General features: G+C 39.9%; 1 protein-coding gene across 1 annotated transcript in view; it reads left to right on the top strand.

Moving 5' to 3' along the window:
• The first annotated feature begins 1,435 nt into the window (after positions 1–1,435).
• Positions 1,436–23,308, top strand: part of LOC100250505 (uncharacterized) — a 35,953-nt gene continuing 14,080 nt past the window's right edge. The window contains exon 1 of the mRNA XM_010646484.3: positions 1,436–1,525. The gene's annotated coding sequence lies outside the window, so the exon portion shown is untranslated. The remainder of the gene's footprint in view (positions 1,526–23,308) is intronic.

Genomic DNA, 23,308 nt, shown 5'->3' on the forward strand with positions numbered 1-23,308 from the left:
CAGCCTTTTGTTGCGAGAATTTCGCAGCACTTTTGTACAGTAAGGTGTTTCTCCTTCTGACGATGCACGAACCATGCCTCGAGAAGGGAGCTGGAAACTTCAAGGTGGAAGCCAACTTTGCAGCCTGGTGAAGATAGCTCGGTCTTGCGAAATAATTTCGCAGCCCTCTTGGGTGTCTGCGAAATTTCGCATACCTCACTTTTCTCCTGCGAAATGGCTCCTGAAGCCTCCCGAAGCTTGCTACCGACATTGGGAGATATTTTTCCATTAGATTTTTGTTGTCTAAATCCCAAAATACTCCTTGTAAACCACCAATTACATGATTCCTTAGTTTTTAAGTTAGTAAAAAGACCAAATATCTTTGTAAGAATTAGTTTTATATTGTTTTGATATATATACCTCTCGGGAGCCTGTTCTCAGAGAGGAGTTCCTTCTGTAACCTTTTGGTAAGCAAGTAAAGTATTTTCTTTCTACTGCCTTACCTTCTCACTTTGTATTTTCATTTTATTTTTAAGTTATGAATTCTCTGAGGAGTTTTCCCCAGAGAATGAGTAACTAAACCTCCAATTCCTTGGAGCTAAGGTTACCGGGGAAGGTTCCAAGTGCAAGAATGCAAAGCTCTGTGGTTTTAGCTAGTAATGAAGAGGAAGTGAAATACTTTAGTGATTTCAATGTTTTTAGTTAACTTAAAACACTTTGGAGTCACCTAGGCCAACACTTGGTAAGGCAAGTGATTTCCAACCGTGGAAATGCACTAGTTTACCCCTTGCGAGCCTCTGGTAGGTGACTTCAAGGTAGGATTTTCTGGAATTACCAACACTTGGTAAGCTTTTGGACTCCTAGGAGACATCCATTAGTTATCTCTTGCGAGTTTGTGAAGGGAAGTCCAAGGTTAAAGATCACCTTGAATGGTAAGTGCTCGTGAGAGGCATGAACCATTGCAAGTTGTATCAGTGAGAGAATTAAAGTGAAATCTAATTGAAGGAGTCTCTGTACATCACCGGTTAGAGGATTGACTATTAGTTGAATCTCTAATGCGGGGAAATGAACCATCTGACCGGAGCTATGTCTTTTGCATGAGGAACCACCCCAGTGAACCTAAATCTCCAAGGAATGCTTTTCTTCCTAAATTATTCCAAACTTCTGTTAAGTTAGTTAGTTTAAGTCTAAACCTTTACCAATCAAAGTTTGTGTTTTATTCCTTAAGCTAACCGTGAAATGAAACAAAACCAATTCACTTGGAATTGGTATCCTTGATTGCTTGCAAATCATTCCCAGTGAACGATCCTTAGAGCCACTATACTATAGTAGCTTTGTATTTGCTACCCTAGTGTATGGTGTTATAGGTATAAATTTTGTTGATCACTTCCTCAATCAAGGAGCACCAGCTGAACACAAATCAGCTGAGACACCAATTGGGCATGAGTCAATGAGGATTTTGCCCCTTTGACAGTATTGGCTAAAAGGCCTTGGGCTTTCCCAAGTGGAAGTCGCTTCAACTTATGGCAACTCATAATATATCATTGTTAGTTTCTTTACTCGCTTGCCCCTTTTAAATTGCTTTGTGTTTGTCACTGCATCTCCCTTGCTTTTGTTTATAAGTCAAGGTATTTTCTTTTATGTTAATCCTGTTTAGCTCTGTCCTATAAATAAAAAAGAAAAAAAACTTGAAAGGAATAATTAATTTTCTGTCTTTGGATGCTATAAAAATGTAAGAAAAATATTACAGAAAAATACAGGAGGAATTTAAAAAAAAAAATTCTCCATTTTCCCCAGAAAAGTTGGAAACAATTTGGAATTCTGCACTGAGGGTGAGATTGACCAAAAATTTCAATACCACCCATTGCTAGCTTCAAATGCCTTTAAATTTAATGTGATCCCTTTCTGTCCAAATGCTCATTCCACTGAATGCTTGTTGGATTATTTTAGTATTGTGGATATTGACTTAAACAAATTGGCTTGATTGTTCATTTTTATCTCACTTCCTTATCTTATATAGGCTCAGTGTTTTGGTTTTACCATTCTTTAGAGTTTTCATGTTGCGTTATTGTGTGTGTTCTTGTTTGAGTGCGTGCAAAAGGTAGTGAAAATTACTTCTTTTATATAAAACTTAGAAGACTTCTCGGTTACCTACCCACGCCTCAATTGATATGATGGTGGGGTGGACAAAAGTCTCTAAGCAGTTATGGTTTTATTTGGGAAGGCGTTTTCCTTCCAAGAAATGATTGCGCACTTATGGTGTGTAATTTAAGCTGGGCAATATAAATGGTTGCTTAAAGGTGTGCAATTTTTAGTTGCGCTCCTTCGGATGCAGCGTTTAAATTATTCTCTTAGGGTGTGGAATTTCAGTCATGCTTTCAAAGTGTACTATTTGAGTTGGGTTAGCGAACCTCAAAAGTGCGCAATTCCTTTATGTCCTACACTTTCTGCACTTTCCTGGTGCTAACATTTTACACCTACTCTGAAGCATGATAAAACCAATAGAGTATAGAGAAATTTATACTTGAGTTCTTATGAGATGATAAAGGTTACCCAAATGCATTGAGTGGACTGAGAACATAATAAGGTTCATCTCTCTCTAATTAGGGTCAAAACAAAGATTTATACCAAAAAGGTTTCCTGCTTTAAATGAACAAGAACCACCTTAATAAGGTTCATCTCTCTCTAATTGCTCTTTATATATATATATATATATATATATATATATATATATATATATATATATATATATATATATATATATATATCCTTACAACCAAATGATTTAGATAAGATTATTTTCATGTCAATAGGCCTATACTTAGTTGAAAGAATCATTAAAACAATGCCCAAGTATGCTTCCAAGGTTGCTTGACTTAAAACGCTCACAACCAATGCAACATAGACTTTTCTCCCCATGGTTACTTATTTTGGTCATTATAACTACTGATAGAGATCATATTGTTTGTAACTAATGCACGGATAAACCAATAGACAGCTAAACTAAGATGTGGGAGACTTGATCTCCTCTCACCCCTTAGAGTGTTAAAGGTTATCTAAGCATGTTAAAAATTAAGTAAATAACTAAAAATGCAAATTTGTAAGTTGAAATTGAAAAACTGAAATGTAAGATTAATTAAAAAGACTAGAAAATTCATTAAACTAGAAATTAGGGAAAGTTTATAATGAAAAGAAAAGATTACAATGTAAAACTAAAAACTAAAATTACATTAAGTTACTCTTATTCCTACTTTTATTCCTATAAGAAGAAAAAACTTATCTACAATTTCACTTTCTATAATTTGCTTCCACTTGTGTATTCACAATCCTTCATTTATAGGCAAAAAAACTTTCCCCCTCCCCTCCCCGGTCATTCCAACTACTCCGACACCACTCCATCTAGACTTGTCTCTTCTTATACTAAGGGTCAAGTCCTTTGTCATTGCAATTAACCCACCATCATTCTTGATGTGTTAGATTATGGTTGGTAGTTGCACCTTTTTCTCTATGTAATTTGGTCTGGGTACATTTTGGTAGTACAATTGAAGACTTTGAGGTATGAACAACATACTACTTTGGTGGGTGAGCCAATCATTATAAGAATTATTAAGTACTTAGCTATTGTAGAGGTAAGAATGGTTTGTAATTTAGATGACATCAAGGGGTTGCACTACTACACATACTGTTGACTCAAGTGAGGGGGTGCATAGCATCTTGGCTTAGAGCACTTAAGAGGTTTGCATATTGAGTTGCTTAAATAGAGTGTAAAATTTGGTCCAAAGCATTAGAGAGGTCTTGTGTGTTTGGTCTTTAAGGTATACATGGGAGGTGCACTGTGTGGCTCTACACAAATAAAGAAGTGTATGATTGAGTCTTGCACACCTTTTAGGTATGCAATCTGTGTTTCCTCCTTACTTAGGCATTTTTGTCTTTATAAGTTCCTAACAAGGTTCTATTGCACCAAAAATGATGGGAAAAACCTGAATCTTTCTCCGTTTCCCAAGTCCAAATCAGGTTAGGAACATGCATAACTATCTTAGGTTTTTTTCTAAATCCTATGCACAACGGAAAAATAGCATTTTTATACTTTAAAAGGATTCAAAAAGTGCTAACAAAAACTATACATTAGATTCGGGTGTTCCCAAATCAAATCCACATGGTGAAGATGAAAATTGAAATCCCAGAAGTCTTCTGCCTGATTACTCAAACCTTGATCTTGGCACACTTCCGATGAGAAGCAAAAGATGATGGAGGCTATGTCTCTCTATCTCTCTGGATGATGGAAGACAAAAGTTATGGAAACCCTAACCCCTAGGGGATATTTATAGGGTTTCTAAGTGGGCTTAAGTGACATGAGCCCACATGGGGTTAGGTCACTTAATCTAGACCAAAATGGGTTCTAATTGCTTAATTAACCCAATAGGACCTACTAATTGATCAATTAGCCTAATCCAGAGGCCTTGTTCACTTACTCCTATATAACCTTGCATAATTACCAAAATGCCCTTATGCATAGAAGTGAACCTAAAGTCAATCCAACCCTCATTACCCATGCCAACAAGGTATATAAGCTCATAGCGGGGACCACTGGGACCTATAGGAATATTGGCTCCCTCATTGTCCAATGTTAAAGGTGATTCAACATCGCACTACAAAGAATCAACTAAACTTCGGTATCCTATGTAAATAACAACGAAGACACTAAGTGCTCGGGTCCGTGACCTACTGTTCATTGTGTTTAGTCTCCCCATGAATTGGTGTTCGTAGTCTAACAAGGTGAAAGCTATAAGCCTTTCAAGACTACTTCTACCATTCTTGAGCTACAGATCTTCCTATTGTGTGTTCAATTAACATATCTTAGATCTCAAATAGTTTATGTCAAATTCCACTTAAGGAACTACTATAGCCATAGTTTCCATGAACACTCCTCCTTAGGATCTAAGGGGACATGTTGTCTCAATCCCAAGAGATATCATGATGCCTTTATTAAGAATACCTATTGCTACCGACTTCCATCAACATTTACTCAATCCATAGGGAATATATTATCAGCTTACGACCTCACCCGTAAGTCAAAGCCACTATTAACTTCAGCACAAACTCAATATTCTCTCAAGGTTGAGAGATAATACAATGAAGCAACTTGGTGGAGTCAGGACTACTTGATAGGCTTAAGTCATAACTCACCATAGGTCCCATCCAATGTGCAACCATACACACTAGTGCACTTATCATGGGAAACTCATCCCATAGCCAAGACTAACCATCCCTCCTATTAGAAGGTGGTGCACTACAACCTCTAATGGTTTGCCTAGGCTCGTGAACTGATTATGAACAAATAATCTATTTGCAAGAAACCCATGACTTAAATCTTCTGTGAACTCCTAATGCACCTAAGTCACGTACAATGCAAAAGATGTAGGCAAGAATGAAGTCAACTAAACTTGGTTCCATGCATGATAAGGTTGAAAAGCCTACATAAAAACCTGCAGAAAGCTTGCCCCTTTATAAGAATAACCTGAACCTACAAGGGAAGAAGACTTACAAAAGGAAATCATAAACAACAAAGAAAAAAAAGTCCCTCCCTCCTTTGAAAAAGCTTTCTTTGAATGCAGAAACCTATTTTTTTGTATCAAGAAACCTTCCTTTGTATCCAAAAATTGGTGGAATAAAATTTTTTGATTATTTATGAAGAGTTTTAGCTTCTTCATATGGGAATGCATTAAAAGCCTTGAAAACATTTTTTAGATCTATAGTGACAATTGAGCAATAGAAGACTATGCAATAAAGTCTTGGTAGGAAAAGGCAATCATGATAGAAATGAAGTGGAGTAATGATTGAGAGCAAACCCTTCAATAGATGGAGGAGCTCACTAAAAGAAGTGACTAACTCACTTAAGAAAATGCTGCCTTCAGGGTAAGGGTAGACAATTGCCAATGTGATTTTGACCAACAACTCTCATTAGCAAGCACTAATAAGATGCAAGTTAATGAATAATAGTTATCGAAGCAATTAGACCAACATATAGATTAAATTGGGAGAGAAAGGTGGAAGAAACCTTAATTAAACTAACCAAACAGACCACCTTGCCAAAGGCCCCAATGCTTTAAGGGCTTCTTGCCACCAGAGCTACCACAAAATGCATAATCTTGGTGAATAAGGTGATTGAGCCCAAGTCCCTTTAAGAGGAGAATGAAGCCATATGAGAGTTTTCCCTCCCTAAGTTCAATTTCTTTCAATGAAACTAAAGACACCCTAGACTACTCTTGGATTTCTATGCATATGATGATCTTAGAGAAGGGAAACGATCGACTTTTATGCAAAATCTTCTCCTCCATCTTCTAAGGACTAACTTTATTTTGTCTTTATCAACTTACCTTAGAGTTTTTTCCTGATATTGAGACCCTAAGGGTGAAGTTTGCCTCTTAGTTCATGCACTTAAAAAGATAAAAGAAAAGCCTCAAATAACCTAAGGTAGTTATAGCTACCATCCATGGTGGATCATCTACTAGATTTGAGCAACTAGGCAGGGTATCAAGATGTTACAGAAGCATATGGCGATTGAAGCAAAAGTCTTCACGTTCTCGCATGAAGCAACTACCACTTGCCCACATGTCATATGCTTCTCTAATAAAGACTTAAGAGGAGTCCAAACTCTACTCAAGATCCATTGGTTATTACTTTAAGAATTATTTACTACAACATGCACCTATTCTTAGTTGACCTAACAAGTTTAGTTAACTTGCTAAATATATTACCCCATATATGAACAAATGTATATGGACAAAGAAAAACTAGTGTCAAGTCTTGGGTTATTGTTGGGACTAAACAAAGTCCTATGTGGCTCAACTGGGGAAGTCGCTCTAATGGTTCCAATTAGTTGTTGCCATATAATGACACAATTCTTTGTTATGGATACCATTTTCCTGATAATGCCATTATGGGATGACCATGGATATACAACCTAAGAGGAACATTATTCACATACCATCACACCATTAAATTCCTAATACTACAAGGAATATGGGAAATATATCGGGACTAGGTGGTAGCATGAGTATGCTACACCATAGCCCTTAAAGTAGTTAGCAACTGCATCAATCGAGACCCTTAGGAAGGTCATAAATCAAAAATCAAATACAAATTAGTAGGTGACCCGAGAAGGCAATTAGAGAACCTAGGGAGTCATTATTCTAGATCCCCTAAATCTAAGAGGTTCTTTCTAGCCCATGCAAAAAAAATAAAAATAAAATGGTTTAAGATGGCTACTTGAAAAGAACACATCTTTGCTAGGAAACTACAGGACATCGTGGGCATCGATCCCCAAGTTACATGTCAATGACTCAACATAAACCTTAGTGGTTAGCTCCTTACAGACATTAGATTGTGAAAGAAAAGGTATCTAGGCTCTTAGATGCTAGATTTAGTCATCTAGGTCTTCTAACAACAAATAGAAGTCAGTATGCTAGTTTACATTAATAACATGTTAGTAACAAGTAAGAAGAGGAATGAGTGCTTGATCGACCTCCTAAGAACATTTCAAACTCTTCGAAAGTACTAAATGAAGCTAAATTAGTGAAGTGCACCTTTAATGTAGGGTGTGGAAAGTTCCTTAGGTACTTGGTTACATACAAAGGAATAAAAGTTAACCCATACCAAATAAAATCAACTTTGGAGATACCAATGACCAAAAGGGATAGAGAAGTCAGAAAGCTCACTAACAAGATTGGTTCTTGAAATAGATTTATATATTGAACAACAAATATATGTCATCCTTTCTTTGACATTAGCAAGAAGGGAAAATGGACTAAAGGAACCAAAAAATGCAACTAAGCCTATAAATCACTAAAGCATTGCATGATACTAACCCCCATTCTGGATAAACCCTAGGATAAGGAGATCTTGCAAGGTCTCAATAGCATTAGTAAGTGATTACTACTCAAAAAGGGCTATTTGATAGCTTGTAATTAACTCTTTTAAACACTTTTGAGTAGTAATTATTGCCCTTTAACCCAATTAACATATTAAGGACCTTTGCAATCACTTCTAATCACTTTGTGTAAGTTTTGGTGTTTTTGTTAGTAATTTGATCACCAAAGCAATCCAAGATGGAGGAGAGTTATTTGGAATCCATGGTAAAGCAATAGAAAGCTCAGGAACATGAAGAATCAGAGATTTGAAGCCTTAAAGTCCTTTGCCATAACCAATCCGGATTGCAAGGAGGAGAAGTAAAGAGAGAATCCACCTTGAAGCATTCTTGATGACAGTCATTTCAGCCACTTTTGGAGTACTTCCTGAAGTCCAATTTATGCATACTTTATGTCGTTTCGAAGATCGGGAAGTCAACAATCCAATGCTTGAAACGGTTCGCAAATCGGAGTTGAAATGAAGAAGTTAGAGCCAATGGAAGCAGATCACTCCAAGCTGAAGGCCAATTTCGCAGGGCTGCGAAATCAGCCTTTGGCTGCGAAATCAGCCTTTGGCTGCGAAATCAGCCTTCGGCTGCGAAATGATTTCGCAGCCATCTTGTTCATCTGCGAAATTTCGCAGCCATTTTGTGCGCCTGCGAAATTCTCCCGAGTGCTTCCAGATATTTGCGACCATCGTTTTTTGTTATTTTGCCTCAGATATTTGTTGTCTAAATGCCAATTCTCTCCTTGTAATCCACCAATTAGATGATTCCTTAGTTGTTGAGCAAGGATGCAGGGGTAAACAACCTGATATGTATTGTTTTGTAATTTTCACTTTAAAAACGTCGGGGAACTTTCCCCAGGAGACGAACTTATGTAAATTTTACACTTAGTGAAATACGAAATATCTTTTGCTTTCTTTTTCTCTCTACTACTTTCTATTTTCTTAGTAGCCAAACATCCTTGGAGGATGAAATCCCCAAGGATGAGAGGCTAAAACCTTTTAGTTTCTTGAAGTAATGGATGCCATGTGAAGCTCCCGTGTCAGGATGGAGATTTCCAAGCCATGAATGTAAGTAGTTGAGCATCATAAATGTTTTCATCCAAAGTAAAGCTTTTAATCCCTCTGACTTGCTTTGAATGGCCAATACTTGATAACCTTTTGGTCTCAGTGGATTCTTATTGTTAGATCCACTGACGTTCATTAGTTATCTCCTACGAGCCATTGTATTGCAAGTCGAGGAGATGACCTATATCATTAAAAGAGCATTTATGAGGTTCAGCTACCCTTTTTGTAAGTTTTGAAGGACTAAAACTCAGTTGTTAAACACATACCGGTTCGGGAAGTAAGCATCACCTGAGTTGCTTCCCCAACTCGAGGTGAAAAGTTCCAAAATCTCCATTTTTACACCGTGAGTTAAGCATGGCTATCCAAAGCTTTGAGAAACTTATTTTTCTATCTTTTAACCTATTTGCATGTTAGTTTAGTTTACAACACTTTCATCTTTTTATGTTTTCATCTTAACCTAATTTTTATTAAGAAAAGTTCACTCCATCCTCCGAACTTCATCAATTAAAGTAAAAACCCTTCCCAGTGTTCGATCCTAGAGCCACTATGCTATAGTAGCTTTGCTACTTTAGTGTAAGGACGTTAGGTATAAATTTTGTTGATACCCTTACATGCCAAGCTACCAAGAGTCGGGTTATCAAATGGCGCCGTTGCCGGGGAGGGTGCTACTTCACTATGAATATATCAGCCGGAGGTAACTTGTGAGACTTCTCATGAGTAAGGTGAATTCTATCTCATTTTTCATTTATTAACCTTTTATTTTAGTTTTAGAACATTTTTAACTTAGTTTAGATAAGTTTTTTTTAGCTTTTAACTTTCATTTTTAGTTTATTTTTCATACTCTGTTTTTCCTTCCGCGTGCTCTGTTTTTTCTTCTTTTTCTTTGTTTTGTTTGTTTACTTTGTTCCAGCTGAATCCGTGCATGCCCTATTGGATTAGAGACCAAGAGGGAAGGTTAGTGCGGATAGAGACTCCACGAGCTATTGAATTGGAGATTATTTTAGAAGTCATGGAGAATCAGCCAGAGGATCAACATTCACAACACGGGCAGGGGAATGATCCGAACTTGTATAGGTCCATGAGGGACAGGATGCACCCTCCGAGGATGAGTGCACCATCTTGCATCATTCCTCCTACAGAGCAATTGATTATCAGGCCACACATCGTGCCTCTGCTTCCTACTTTCCATGGGATGGAAAGTGAAAATCCATATGCACACATAAAGGAATTCGAAGATGTGTGCAATACTTTTCAAGAAGGGGGAACAGCTATTGAGCTTATGAGGTTGAAGCTCTTTCCATTCACATTAAAGGACAAAGCCAAGATATGGCTCAATTCCTTGAGGCCGAGAAGCATAAGAACATGGACAGAACTTCAAGCTGATTTTTTGAAGAAGTTTTTCCCTACTCACAGAACAAATGGATTGAAGAGACAAATCTCCAACTTCTCAGCACGTGAGAATGAAAAATTTTATGAATGCTGGGAGAGGTACATGGAAGCCATCAATGCATGCCCTCACCACGGCTTTGATACATGGCTTTTGGTGGGTTATTTTTATGATGGCATGTCATCTTCAATGAAGCAGATATTGGAGACAATGTGTGGGGGCGATTTCATGAGCAAGAACCCTGAGGAGGCTATGGATTTCCTAAGTTACGTCTCAGAGGTTTCCCGTGGATGGGATGAGCCCACTAACAGGGAAATAGGGAAGAGACCAGTTCAGCAAATGTCAAAAGGGGGGATGTACAATCTGAGTGAAGACATGGAGATGAAAGCCAAGGTAGCTGCCATGGCTAGAAAAATAGAGGAAATGGAGTTGAGAAAAGTTCACGAAGTCCAAGCTATTTCAGAACCTCAACAACCAGCCAATCCTTGCTCCATATGTCAGTCGTTTGAACATATGGTGGAAGAATGTCCCACCATTCCGGCAGTAAGAGAAATGTTTGGGGAACAAGCTAACTTGATTGGCCAATGGAAGCCAAATTCAAATGCTCCCTATGGCAACACGTACAACTCTAGCTGGAGGAACCACCCAAACTTTGCATGGAAGCCAAGGCCAAACCCATATCAGTCACCAGCCCAATCAAGCCAACAGAGTCAAGGTCAATCCTCAGTTGAGCAAGCACTCGTAAGCCTTAGCAAGGTTATGGGTGACTTTGTGAGTGAGCAAAAATCCATCAACTCTCAACTAAATCAGAAGATTGACAACGTTGAGAGTACATTGAACAAGAAGATAGATGGGATGTATAATGAGTTGTCTCAGAAAATTGACAACATCCAATATTCCATCTCAAGACTCACAAATTTGAACACTGTCAATGAGAAAGGGAAGTTTCCCTCTCAGCCTCACCAAAATCCTAAGGGGATACATGAAGTGGAATCCAAAGACGAGGATTCTTCAAAGGTGAGGGACGTGCAAGCCATTATCACTTTGAGAAGTGGTAAGGAAGTGCATCAGCCAGAGCATGATCAGAGGAAAGCCAAAGAAGACAAGGCTGATAGAAATGAAGAAAAGAAGAATGAACGAAAAGGAAAGGAAGTTCAGATGAAAGAAAGCATCATTCCTAGCATGGATGGGGAACCTCAAATTCTTTTAAAGGAAGGCATGATGAAGAAGCACATGCCTCCTCCATTTCCTCAAGCCTTGCGTGGGAAGAAACCGATCAAGAATGCTTCTGAGATTCTTGATGTTCTAAGACAAGTGAAGGTGAATATTCCTTTACTTGATATGATCAAGCAAGTACCCACATATGCAAAATTTTTGAAGGACTTGTGCACTGTGAAAAGAGGACTCAATGTTACAAAGCAAGCTTTCCTAACCGAGCAAGTGAGTGCTATAATCCAATGCAAGTCTCCAATCAAATACAAAGATCCGGGGTGTCCTACAATCTCAGTTAATATTGGAGGAACCCAAGTGGAGAAGGCATTGCTTGATTTGGGGGCAAGTGTTAACTTGCTTCCATACTCTGTATACAAGGAGCTGGGGTTGGGAGAACTCAAGTCAACATCGATCACCCTATCCTTAGCTGACCGATCAGTGAAAATTCCCAGGGGGGTAATAGAGGATGTATTGGTTCAAGTTGACAAATTCTACTATCCAGTAGATTTTGTGGTGCTTGATACGGATCCCATTGTCAAAGGGATCAACTATGTTCCAATCATCCTTGGAAGACCTTTCCTTGCAACATCCAATGCAATCATCAATTGTAGGAATGGGGTCATGCAACTCACTTTTGGGAATATGACATTGGAACTCAACATCTTCCATCTATGTCAAAAGCACATCCATCCGGAAGAAGATGAGGGCCCAGAAGAAGTTTGTATGATAGATACCCTGGTGGAGCAGCATTGTAATCAGAGTATGCTTGATCAGTTTGAAGAGAATCCAAATGAAAGCCATGAAGATCTTGATGATGGGTTAGCTGAACCCATGGGAATGAATGCCGTTATGTCAAACTGGAGACAAAAGCCAGTGATCCTCCCTTTGTTCAAGGATGAGGAAGAGATGAAAGAAGCTAAGGATGAAATTCTTAAGCTTGAATTGAAGACCCTTCCTGCCGAGTTGAAGTATGCTTACTTGGAGGAAGGCAATAAAGCCCCAGTGGTAATTTCTTCTTCTTTAACCGTTTCACAAGAGGACAATCTTCTAAGAATCCTTAGAAAGCACAAGAAGGCCATCGGATGGCAAATTTCTGATTTGAAGGGGATAAGCCCATTGATTTGCACGCACCATATTTATATGGAGGAGGGAGCTAAGCCAACTCGTCAGCCACAGAGAAGATTGAATCCTCATATGCAAGAGGTAGTGAGGGCTGAAGTGTTGAAGCTTCTTCAAGCGGGTATCATTTACCCCATTTCGGATAGCGCTTGGGTGAGCCCAACCCAAGTTGTTCCAAAGAAGTCCGGGATAACCGTAGTCAAGGGGGAAAATGGAGATGAAGTGTCCACACGCCTCACAACTGGTTGGAGGGTGTGCATTGACTACAGGAAGCTAAACGCAGTAACAAGAAAGGATCACTTCCCTTTACCTTTCATGGATCAAGTCCTTGAGAGGGTATCTGGGCATCCTTTTTATTGCTTCTTGGATGGTTATTCCGGGTATTTCCAAATAGAGATTGATGTGGAGGACCAGGAGAAGACTACCTTCACTTGTCCATTCGGCACCTATGCTTATAGGCGGATGCCTTTTGGATTATGCAACGCTCCTGCTACCTTCCAAAGATGCATGCTTAGCATCTTCAGTGACATGGTTGAACGAATCATGGAAGTCTTCATGGATGACATAACTGTGTATGGGACTTCTTTTGAGGATTGTTTGTCACATCTTGAAGATGTTTTGAAAAGATGCATAGAGAAAGACCTCGTACTCAATTGGGAGAAGTGCCATTTTATGGTAAATCAAGGTATTGTTCTTGGGCACGTAATCTCAAAGAAGGGTATAGAGGTTGATAAAGCTAAGGTGGAACTAATCGTGAAGTTGCCACCTCCCACCAATGTAAAAGGAATAAGGCAATTCCTTGGGCATGTCGGGTTCTATAGGAGGTTTATAAAGGATTTTTCCAAGATTGCCAAACCTCTTTGTGAATTATTGGTGAAGGATGCCAAGTTTGAGTGGGATGATAAATGTCAAAGGAGTTTTGAGCTTCTTAAGCAATTCTTAACATCAGCACCCATTGTGAGAGCACCAAATTGGGAGTTGCCATTTGAAGTGATGTGTGACTCAAGTGATTATGCCATTGGAGCTGTTTTGGGACAAAGAGAAGATGGTAAACCTTATGTGATCTACTATGCCAGTAAGTCTTTGAATGATGCTCAAAGGAATTACACCACTACTGAGAAGGAATTACTTGCTGTGGTGTATGCTTTGGATAAGTTCAGAGCTTATTTGATAGGGTCTTCCATTGTGGTATTCACGGATCATTCAGCTTTGAAGTATTTGCTAACCAAGCAAGATGCCAAGGCTAGGTTGATTAGGTGGATACTTTTGCTTCAAGAGTTCAACCTCCAGATCAGAGATAAGAAAGGTGTTGAGAATGTGGTAGCTGACCACTTGTCAAGGCTCAACATTGCTCATGACACCCATGGACTTCCCATAAATGATGATTTCCCTGAGGAATCCTTGATGCTTGTGGAGGAAGTGCCATGGTTTGCACACATTGCCAATTACTTGGTCACGGGAGAAATACCAAGTGAATGGAGCTCTCAGGACAAGAAGAATTTCTTTGCCAAGGTCCATGCATATTATTGGGAGGAGCCTTTTCTCTTCAAGTATTGTGCGGACCAAATTATAAGGAAGTGTGTGCCTGAACAAGAGAAGCATGGGATCCTATCTCATTGCCATGAGAATGCATGTGGAGGCCACTTTGCCTCTCGAAAGACGGCAATGAGAGTTCTTCAATCGGGTTTTTGGTGGCCCTCACTTTTTAAGGATGCCCATGAGGTAAGTAAAGGATGTGATAAGTGCCAAAGACTAGGCAAGCTTTCAAGGAGAAACATGATGCCTTTGAACCCCATCTTGATAGTGGATATTTTTGATGTTTGGGGCATAGACTTCATGGGACCTTTCCCTATGTCTTTTGGCCACTCCTACATCTTGGTAGGAGTTGATTATGTTTCAAAGTGGGTTGAAGCTATACCCTGTAGAACCAATGATCACAAAGTGGTTCTCAAATTCCTAAAAGAAAACATCTTCTCGAGGTTTGGAGTGCCTAAAGCAATCATCAGTGATGGAGGCACTCACTTTTGCAACAAGCCCTTTGAAGCTCTTTTGGCCAAGTACGGAGTCAAGCATAAGGTAGCTACACCTTATCATCCTCAGACGAGTGGCCAAGTAGAGCTAGCCAACCGGGAAATTAAGAACATCTTGATGAAGGTGGTGAACACCAATAGGAAAGATTGGTCTGTTAAGCTCCTTGATTCCCTATGGGCGTATAGGACAGCTTATAAGACTATCCTTGGGATGTCACCGTACCGTCTTGTTTATGGCAAAGCTTGCCATCTTCCCGTCGAGATTGAGTTCAAGGCATGGTGGGCCATTAAAAAGCTCAACATGGATTTAACTAAGACTGGGCTAAAGAGGAGTTTGGATTTGAATGAGCTTGAGGAATTGAGAAATGATGCCTATCTCAACTCAAAAATAGCTAAGGAAAAGCTAAAGAGATGGCATGATCAGTTGGTGACCAAGAAATAATTTTTCAAGGGACAAAGAGTCTTGCTATATGACTCTAAGCTTCACCTATTTCCGGGAAAGCTCAAATCAAGGTGGGTAGGGCCTTTTGTCATCCACCAAGTACACTCACATGGAGTAATTGAGTTACTCAACTCAAATAGTGCAAAGACCTTCAAGGTCAATGGCCATCGTCTCAAGCCATTCATTGAGCCATTCAAGCAAGACAAGGAGGAAATCAACCTCCTTGAGCCACAGAAAGCATAATCAGAAAAGGGTTAGATGGGCTTGGTTTCACCAAAGTCCATATTTTTGCTTAAGTTTATTAATTTGAAAGCTTTATTAATTCTTTTGATTTTAATTTTGGTTTAAAGTTTTGTTAATTATATGTAACTTCATCTTTTTGAATGATCTTTTGTAGGAGGAATTGCGAAGAAAATGAAAGAAGGTCCCAGGGAGCAAAAAGGAGCTCAAAACCAAGAAATTTCAATGGTCTGCGAAATTTCGCAGCCCAAAATAGCCCCCTGCGAAAATGGCCATCGGCTGCGAAATAATTTCGCAGCCCCTTGGTGTCTGCTGCGAAATCGAGGTTTGGCTGCGAAAATGGCCCTCCGCTGCGAAATAAATTTCGCAGCCCAACACCCTCCTCTGCGAAAATTTTCGCAGCTGCGAAACCACCTCTTGGCACTCGTGTGCCATTTCGCAGCACAGTAACTCCATTTCGCAGCTGCGAAATGGCTGCGAAATCCCCAAAGAGTTAAATTTTCAATTTTCGCAGCGATAGCCTCATTTCGCAGGGTGTTTCGCAGCTGCGAAACACCCCTTTGGCACTCGTGTGCCATTTCGCAACACAGTAACCCAATTTCGCAGCTGCGAAATGGGCTGCGAAATGGGCTGCGAAAAGGGCCCTCCTCTGCGAAAATGCCCTTTCTCTGCGAAATCCGCCCTCGGCTGCGAAAATTTAAGTGACCCTTGGTATCCAATTTTTAACGGTATAAATTCCAAATTTCTAATATAACCGGTCATTTGAACTTTAAATAGTACCAGAGAAGACCCAAAAACAGAGCAACCTTCCATCTTCTCCCTCTCGCCTGAACCTCGGCCGCGCGCACCTCCGCTCATCTCCGCCGGCCCGCCATGGCAAGAACCCGAGGAGCTAAGTCCTCCTCCCCGTCAAGCCGTACGAGGGTTTCATCAAAGACCCCTGTCCAAGGCTCCACATCTGAGCCTCCGCGACCACCGCGCGTCCCACCTCCAGTTGAGGGCGCACCAATGAGCCCTCCGGTCAGGCGCTATCATACACGGGCGAGTAGCCAGCCACCCAAGAAGAAAGCTAAGGTATCTGAGCCAACGTTAATCGATTTATCAGAGCCAGAAGAGCCAGCTATCGAGCCTCAGCCGTCTCCGCCGTCTCGGCCGTCTCGGCCTTCTCGGCCGTCTCGGCCTTCTCGGCCATCTCAGCCGTCTCAGCCAGCTTTAGAGTCTCCGCCATCTCGGCCAGCTTCAGGGTCTCAGCCATCTCAGCCGTCTCGGCCATCTCAGCCGTCTCAGCCAGCTTCAGAGCCTCAGCCGTCTCAGCCGCCGCCTTCAGATTCTCAGATCCCCTCCGGCATGACTCCTGAGATGATTATCAAGCGCCCCATGCTCACTCAGCCGCCCATAGAGGGTAATTTAGATTGCAGGGCTAGGCCTTTCCACTCTGAGCTCTGTTTTGACATGGCCACTTTCAGACTTCAGCCCCAGCTCAGGGACTCCTTCCATCTGCTCCGGAGGTATCATATGGAACAATTGCTTACTCCAAGGGATTTCTTTTATCCCCGTGTGGCAATGGATTTTTACCAATCCATGACCACACACCATGTCCGCGATCCTACTGTCATCCACTTCACCATAGACGGACGTCATGGTATTCTGGGAGCTAGGCACATAGCAGAGGCATTGCGCATTCCCTACGAGCCAGCTAGGCCAGAGGATTATCGAGTCTGGACTAATCCTTCCCCGAGCGACATAGTTCGTATTCTATCCAGAGGGGCATCCACAGGCCAGTATCTACAGAGGAAGGAGCTCCCCCCTAGCATGTTTTTCATAGATGCTCTCCTCCGCCACAATATCTTTCCACTACAGCACTGGGTGCAGAGGCGAGGAGCTTTGCTGGAGGCATTATATCGGATATCTGAGGGATTCTTCTTTGGCCCTCATCATCTCATTATGGCCGCACTTCTGTATTTTGAAGAGAAGGTCCATCAGAAGAAGCTGCTCAGAGCTGATGCCATTCCTCTGCTATTCCCCAGATTGTTATGTCAGATTTTGGAACACTTGGGCTACCCAACTGAGCCTCGATTTGAGCGCAAACGGATTTGTCGAGAGTTATTCACTCTTGACAAATGGACGAATATGACAGCCTATAGTGCAGAGCCAGGGGCCCCAGTTGGAGTAGAGCATCCAGAGATTCCACATGCAGAGCAGCCACAGGAGCTACAGCCCATTGAGATACCAGCTGACACGAGAGCACCTGCCCCTGCAGTGCCCTCCGCAGAGCCCATACCTGAGGTTGCTCCCTCTACTTCTCCTGCCACACCACAGCCTTCCCCTGTTTTTTCAGCCACATCACAGCCCTCCTCTTCAGCAGAGCCGAGGACTACCATATCCATTTCCGAGTACAGAGCTCTATGTCACACTTTGCAGACATTGACCACTTCACAGAGCACTCTTACTCAGGAGATGGCAGCTCTTCGTGCTCATCAGGAGCAAATTATTGCTACTCAGACTCAGCATACTGCCATTCTGAGGCAAATTCAGAGCCATCTGGGTATTCCATCAGCCCCTCAGCACCAGATGCCTGCCCCCTTAGAGCCCACAGAGCCGACTCCAGGAGACACACAGACATCCACCTGAGTCATTATCTTCACATCATCAGCACCCATCTACTTGATCATTTCCATAGTTTACTTTATGTATTTTCTTTATGCACTTTCTTATTATAGTAGCACTTGCAATCCCATGCTTTTGTTATGATATATTTTGGGATTGGTTGTATTACTTGTTATCATCTTTAATGTACTTTCATGAAGTAATACAACTCTATCATTTTTTTGCATACTCTTGGTATTATTTTATTTTTATTCCTCTACTCATATCTATTTTCTTTTTGAAACATGTGGTTTCTCCTTGTCTACTCAAATTACATCCACTCAGGAGGCACCACTCCCTCCCTGTAATTTCAATCGCTCATACCACATTGAGGACAATGCTCAGCTTGGTTGGGGGGAGACAGTTGAGGAAGGAAGTTTTTTTTATTATTATTATTGTTAATACTAAATTTTTTGGTAATTTAGGTTACTTTTGTTTAATTTTAAAAATTTTTCTCTATGGTTGTTAAAGATAATTTCTCAAAAATAAAATAGGATAAGTCGAGTTTTAACTTAATTATTTAAGTCTTTGAGTTTGTTTTATGCTCTCAAAGTTGATAATCTATTAAAACTCTCTTTGTTTTCGAACTTATTTCTTCCATTTCAAGCTTTACACACACAGTGCACATTAGATCCCGGGTATATGATGTAAAACTTTCTCGCCTTCTAAGCTTAGGAAAATTTTGACTTGGTTCATTACTTAACCTCTTTTTAATAGTGTTGGGACACCTCAAAAAGGCCAATGAGTCTTAGAAAAAGAAAAAGAGAAAAAGAAAAAGAAAAAGAGAAAAAGAAAAAGAAAAAGAGAAAAAGAAAAAGAAAAAGAAAAAGAGAATAAGCTTCTATTCTTTCCTTGAAGCCTAAGCATGATCCGAAGGGGTGGCGAAAGCCTTTAAAACCCGATGCCCTAAACCTTGATTGGTTGGGAGTCATCGATCCTCTGCTTGCTACATAGGTGAATTGGTTAAAGTTTAGTGAGTAAAAAGAATTGTGAATAAGAAGGTGCGTTCCTAACCTATTAAGAGTTGGTTAATTTTGCCTTTGTTCGAGAAAAGCTTAGGTTGGAGGGTGAGGATAGTTGTATATACTATATCCGGAGCCTAATCTCGTTAACACTTAGCTCATTATGGAAGAGTTTGATTTGGAGCCTTGAGAGTAGAGATTCTTTTGACACTTAATTGCATAATCTCCACTCTTTGTACTTTTTGTTTAAGTTTTTAGCTTTGACAACTCCTATTGCATTTTGAATCTTCATATCTTTAGTTCACCATGTGAGATGTGTTTTGATATCGGTCATGCCACTCAATTATTTTTTTGGAATGATTTGCATGACCTCTTTTTTTTGTTTACTACTTTGTTTGCTTAGTTTTTCTCTCCTTATTTGCTAAGGGACTAGCAATATGTCGGTTGGGGGGAGTGATTACTACTCAAAAAGGGCTATTTGATAGCTTGTAATTAACTCTTTTAAACACTTTTGAGTAGTAATTATTGCCCTTTAACCCAATTAACATATTAAGGACCTTTGCAATCACTTCTAATCACTTTGTGTAAGTTTTGGTGTTTTTGTTAGTAATTTGATCACCAAAGCAATCCAAGATGGAGGAGAGTTATTTGGAATCCATGGTAAAGCAATAGAAAGCTCAGGAACATGAAGAATCAGAGATTTGAAGCCTTAAAGTCCTTTGCCATAACCAATCCGGATTGCAAGGAGGAGAAGTAAAGAGAGAATCCACCTTGAAGCATTCTTGATGACAGTCATTTCAGCCACTTTTGGAGTACTTCCTGAAGTCCAATTTATGCATACTTTATGTCGTTTCGAAGATCGGGAAGTCAACAATCCAATGCTTGAAACGGTTCACAAATCGGAGTTGAAATGAAGAAGTTAGAGCCAATGGAAGCAGATCACTCCAAGCTGAAGGCCAATTTCGCAGGGCTGCGAAATCAGCCTTTGGCTGCGAAATCAGCCTTTGGCTGCGAAATCAACCTTTGGCTGCGAAATCAGCCTTCGGCTGCGAAATGATTTCGCAGCCATCTTGTTCATCTGCGAAATTTCGCAGCCATTTTGTGCGCCTGCGAAATTCTCCCGAGTGCTTCCAGATATTTGCGACCATCGTTTTTTGTTATTTTGCCTCAGATATTTGTTGTCTAAATGCCAATTCTCTCCTTGTAATCCACCAATTAGATGATTCCTTAGTTGTTGAGCAAGGATGCAGGGGTAAACAACCTGATATGTATTGTTTTGTAATTTTCACTTTAAAAACGTCGGGGAACTTTCCCCAGGAGACGAACTTATGTAAATTTTACACTTAGTGAAATACGAAATATCTTTTGCTTTCTTTTTCTCTCTACTACTTTCTATTTTCTTAGTAGCCAAACATCCTTGGAGGATGAAATCCCCAAGGATGAGAGGCTAAAACCTTTTAGTTTCTTGAAGTAATGGATGCCATGTGAAGCTCCCGTGTCAGGATGGAGATTTCCAAGCCATGAATGTAAGTAGTTGAGCATCATAAATGTTTTCATCCAAAGTAAAGCTTTTAATCCCTCTGACTTGCTTTGAATGGCCAATACTTGATAACCTTTTGGTCTCAGTGGATTCTTATTGTTAGATCCACTGACGTTCATTAGTTATCTCCTACGAGCCATTGTATTGCAAGTCGAGGAGATGACCTATATCATTAAAAGAGCATTTATGAGGTTCAGCTACCCTTTTTGTAAGTTTTGAAGGACTAAAACTCAGTTGTTAAACACATACCGGTTCGGGAAGTAAGCATCACCTGAGTTGCTTCCCCAACTCGAGGTGAAAAGTTCCAAAATCTCCATTTTTACACCGTGAGTTAAGCATGGCTATCCAAAGCTTTGAGAAACTTATTTTTCTATCTTTTAACCTATTTGCATGTTAGTTTAGTTTACAACACTTTCATCTTTTTATGTTTTCATCTTAACCTAATTTTTATTAAGAAAAGTTCACTCCATCCTCCGAACTTCATCAGTTAAAGTAAAAACCCTTCCCAGTGTTCGATCCTAGAGCCACTATGCTATAGTAGCTTTGCTACTTTAGTGTAAGGACGTTAGGTATAAATTTTGTTGATACCCTTACATGCCAAGCTACCAAGAGTCGGGTTATCAGTAAGTGGAGTGTTACCAATTTACTATGTCTAAAAGGCCCTCTTAGATGTGGAAACATGATATATATATAAATATTGAAAAACTGGTGCTTGCCCTTTAGAACGCCACATTGAAGCTTTAATGTTACTTCCAAGTGCATGTTATTAACGTAAGGACTAAGTGATGAGAACTCAAACTTAATACTTTAATAGCTTTAAAGAGCCCACTTTAGTGTGTTTGAGGTATTAAAAAATTAACCCAAGGTTTTGTGTTTTTTATAATACCTTAGAAAATTGTGTTTGATGCATTCTATGACCATTCTAGATGCTTTAAGGTGTTTTTTTGTTAGGATAGAATCCTTAAAAGCATAACATGATGTAATAAATTTGGAATTCATTATTTATTTAATGATGTTCTAGTTTCACTTTTATCTATACTTATTCCATGCATTGTACTTTATGAGCATTCTTGCCTACATCTTTTGCATTGTACGTGACTTAGGTGCATTAGGAGTTCCACAGAAGATTTAAGTCATGGGTTTCTTGCAAATAGATTATTTGTTCATAATCAGTTCACGAGCCTAGGCAAACCATTAGAGGTTGTAGTGCACCACCTTCTAATAGGAGGGATGGTTAGTCTTGGCTATGGGATGAGTTTCCCATGATAAGTGCACTAGTGTGTATGGTTGCACATTGGATGGGACCTATGGTGAGTTATGACTTAAGCCTATCAAGTAGTCCTGACTCCACCAAGTTGCTTCATTGTATTATCTCTCAACCTTGAGAGAATATTGAGTTTGTGCTGAAGTTAATAGTGGCTTTGACTTACGGGTGAGGTCGTAAGCTGATAATATATTCCCTATGGATTGAGTAAATGTTGATGGAAGTCGGTAGCAATAGGTATTCTTAATAAAGGCATCATGATATCTCTTGGGATTGAGACAACATGTCCCCTTAGATCCTAAGGAGGAGTGTTCATGGAAACTATGGCTATAGTAGTTCCTTAAGTGGAATTTGACATAAACTATTTGAGATCTAAGATATGTTAATTGAACACACAATAGGAAGATCTGTAGCTCAAGAATGGTAGAAGTAGTCTTGAAAGGCTTATAGCTTTCACCTTGTTAGACTACGAACACCAATTCATGGGGAGACTAAACACAATGAACAGTAGGTCACGGACCCGAGCACTTAGTGTCTTCGTTGTTATTTACATAGGATACCGAAGTTTAGTTGATTCTTTGTAGTGCGATGTTGAATCACCTTTAACATTGGACAATGAGGGAGCCAATATTCCTATAGGTCCCAGTGGTCCCCGCTATGAGCTTATATACCTTGTTGGCATGGGTAATGAGGGTTGGATTGACTTTAGGTTCACTTCTATGCATAAGGGCATTTTGGTAATTATGCAAGGTTATATAGGAGTAAGTGAACAAGGCCTCTGGATTAGGCTAATTGATCAATTAGTAGGTCCTATTGGGTTAATTAAGCAATTAGAACCCATTTTGGTCTAGATTAAGTGACCTAACCCCATGTGGGCTCATGTCACTTAAGCCCACTTAGAAACCCTATAAATATCCCCTAGGGGTTAGGGTTTCCATAACTTTTGTCTTCCATCATCCAGAGAGATAGAGAGACATAGCCTCCATCATCTTTTGCTTCTCATCGGAAGTGTGCCAAGATCAAGGTTTGAGTAATCAGGCAGAAGACTTCTGGGATTTCAATTTTCATCTTCACCATGTGGATTTGATTTGGGAACACCCGAATCTAATGTATAGTTTTTGTTAGCACTTTTTGAATCCTTTTAAAGTATAAAAATGCTATTTTTCCGTTGTGCATAGGATTTAGAAAAAAACCTAAGATAGTTATGCATGTTCCTAACCTGATTTGGACTTGGGAAACGGAGAAAGATTCAGGTTTTTCCCATCATTTTTGGTGCAATAGAACCTTGTTAGGAACTTATAAAGACAAAAATGCCTAAGTAAGGAGGAAACACAGATTGCATACCTAAAAGGTGTGCAAGACTCAATCATACACTTCTTTATTTGTGTAGAGCCACACAGTGCACCTCCCATGTATACCTTAAAGACCAAACACACAAGACCTCTCTAATGCTTTGGACCAAATTTTACACTCTATTTAAGCAACTCAATATGCAAACCTCTTAAGTG

Source organism: Vitis vinifera, chromosome 19, assembly GCF_030704535.1.
Source record: "Vitis vinifera cultivar Pinot Noir 40024 chromosome 19, ASM3070453v1".
In the NCBI taxonomy this organism is placed as follows: Eukaryota; Viridiplantae; Streptophyta; class Magnoliopsida; order Vitales; family Vitaceae; genus Vitis; species Vitis vinifera.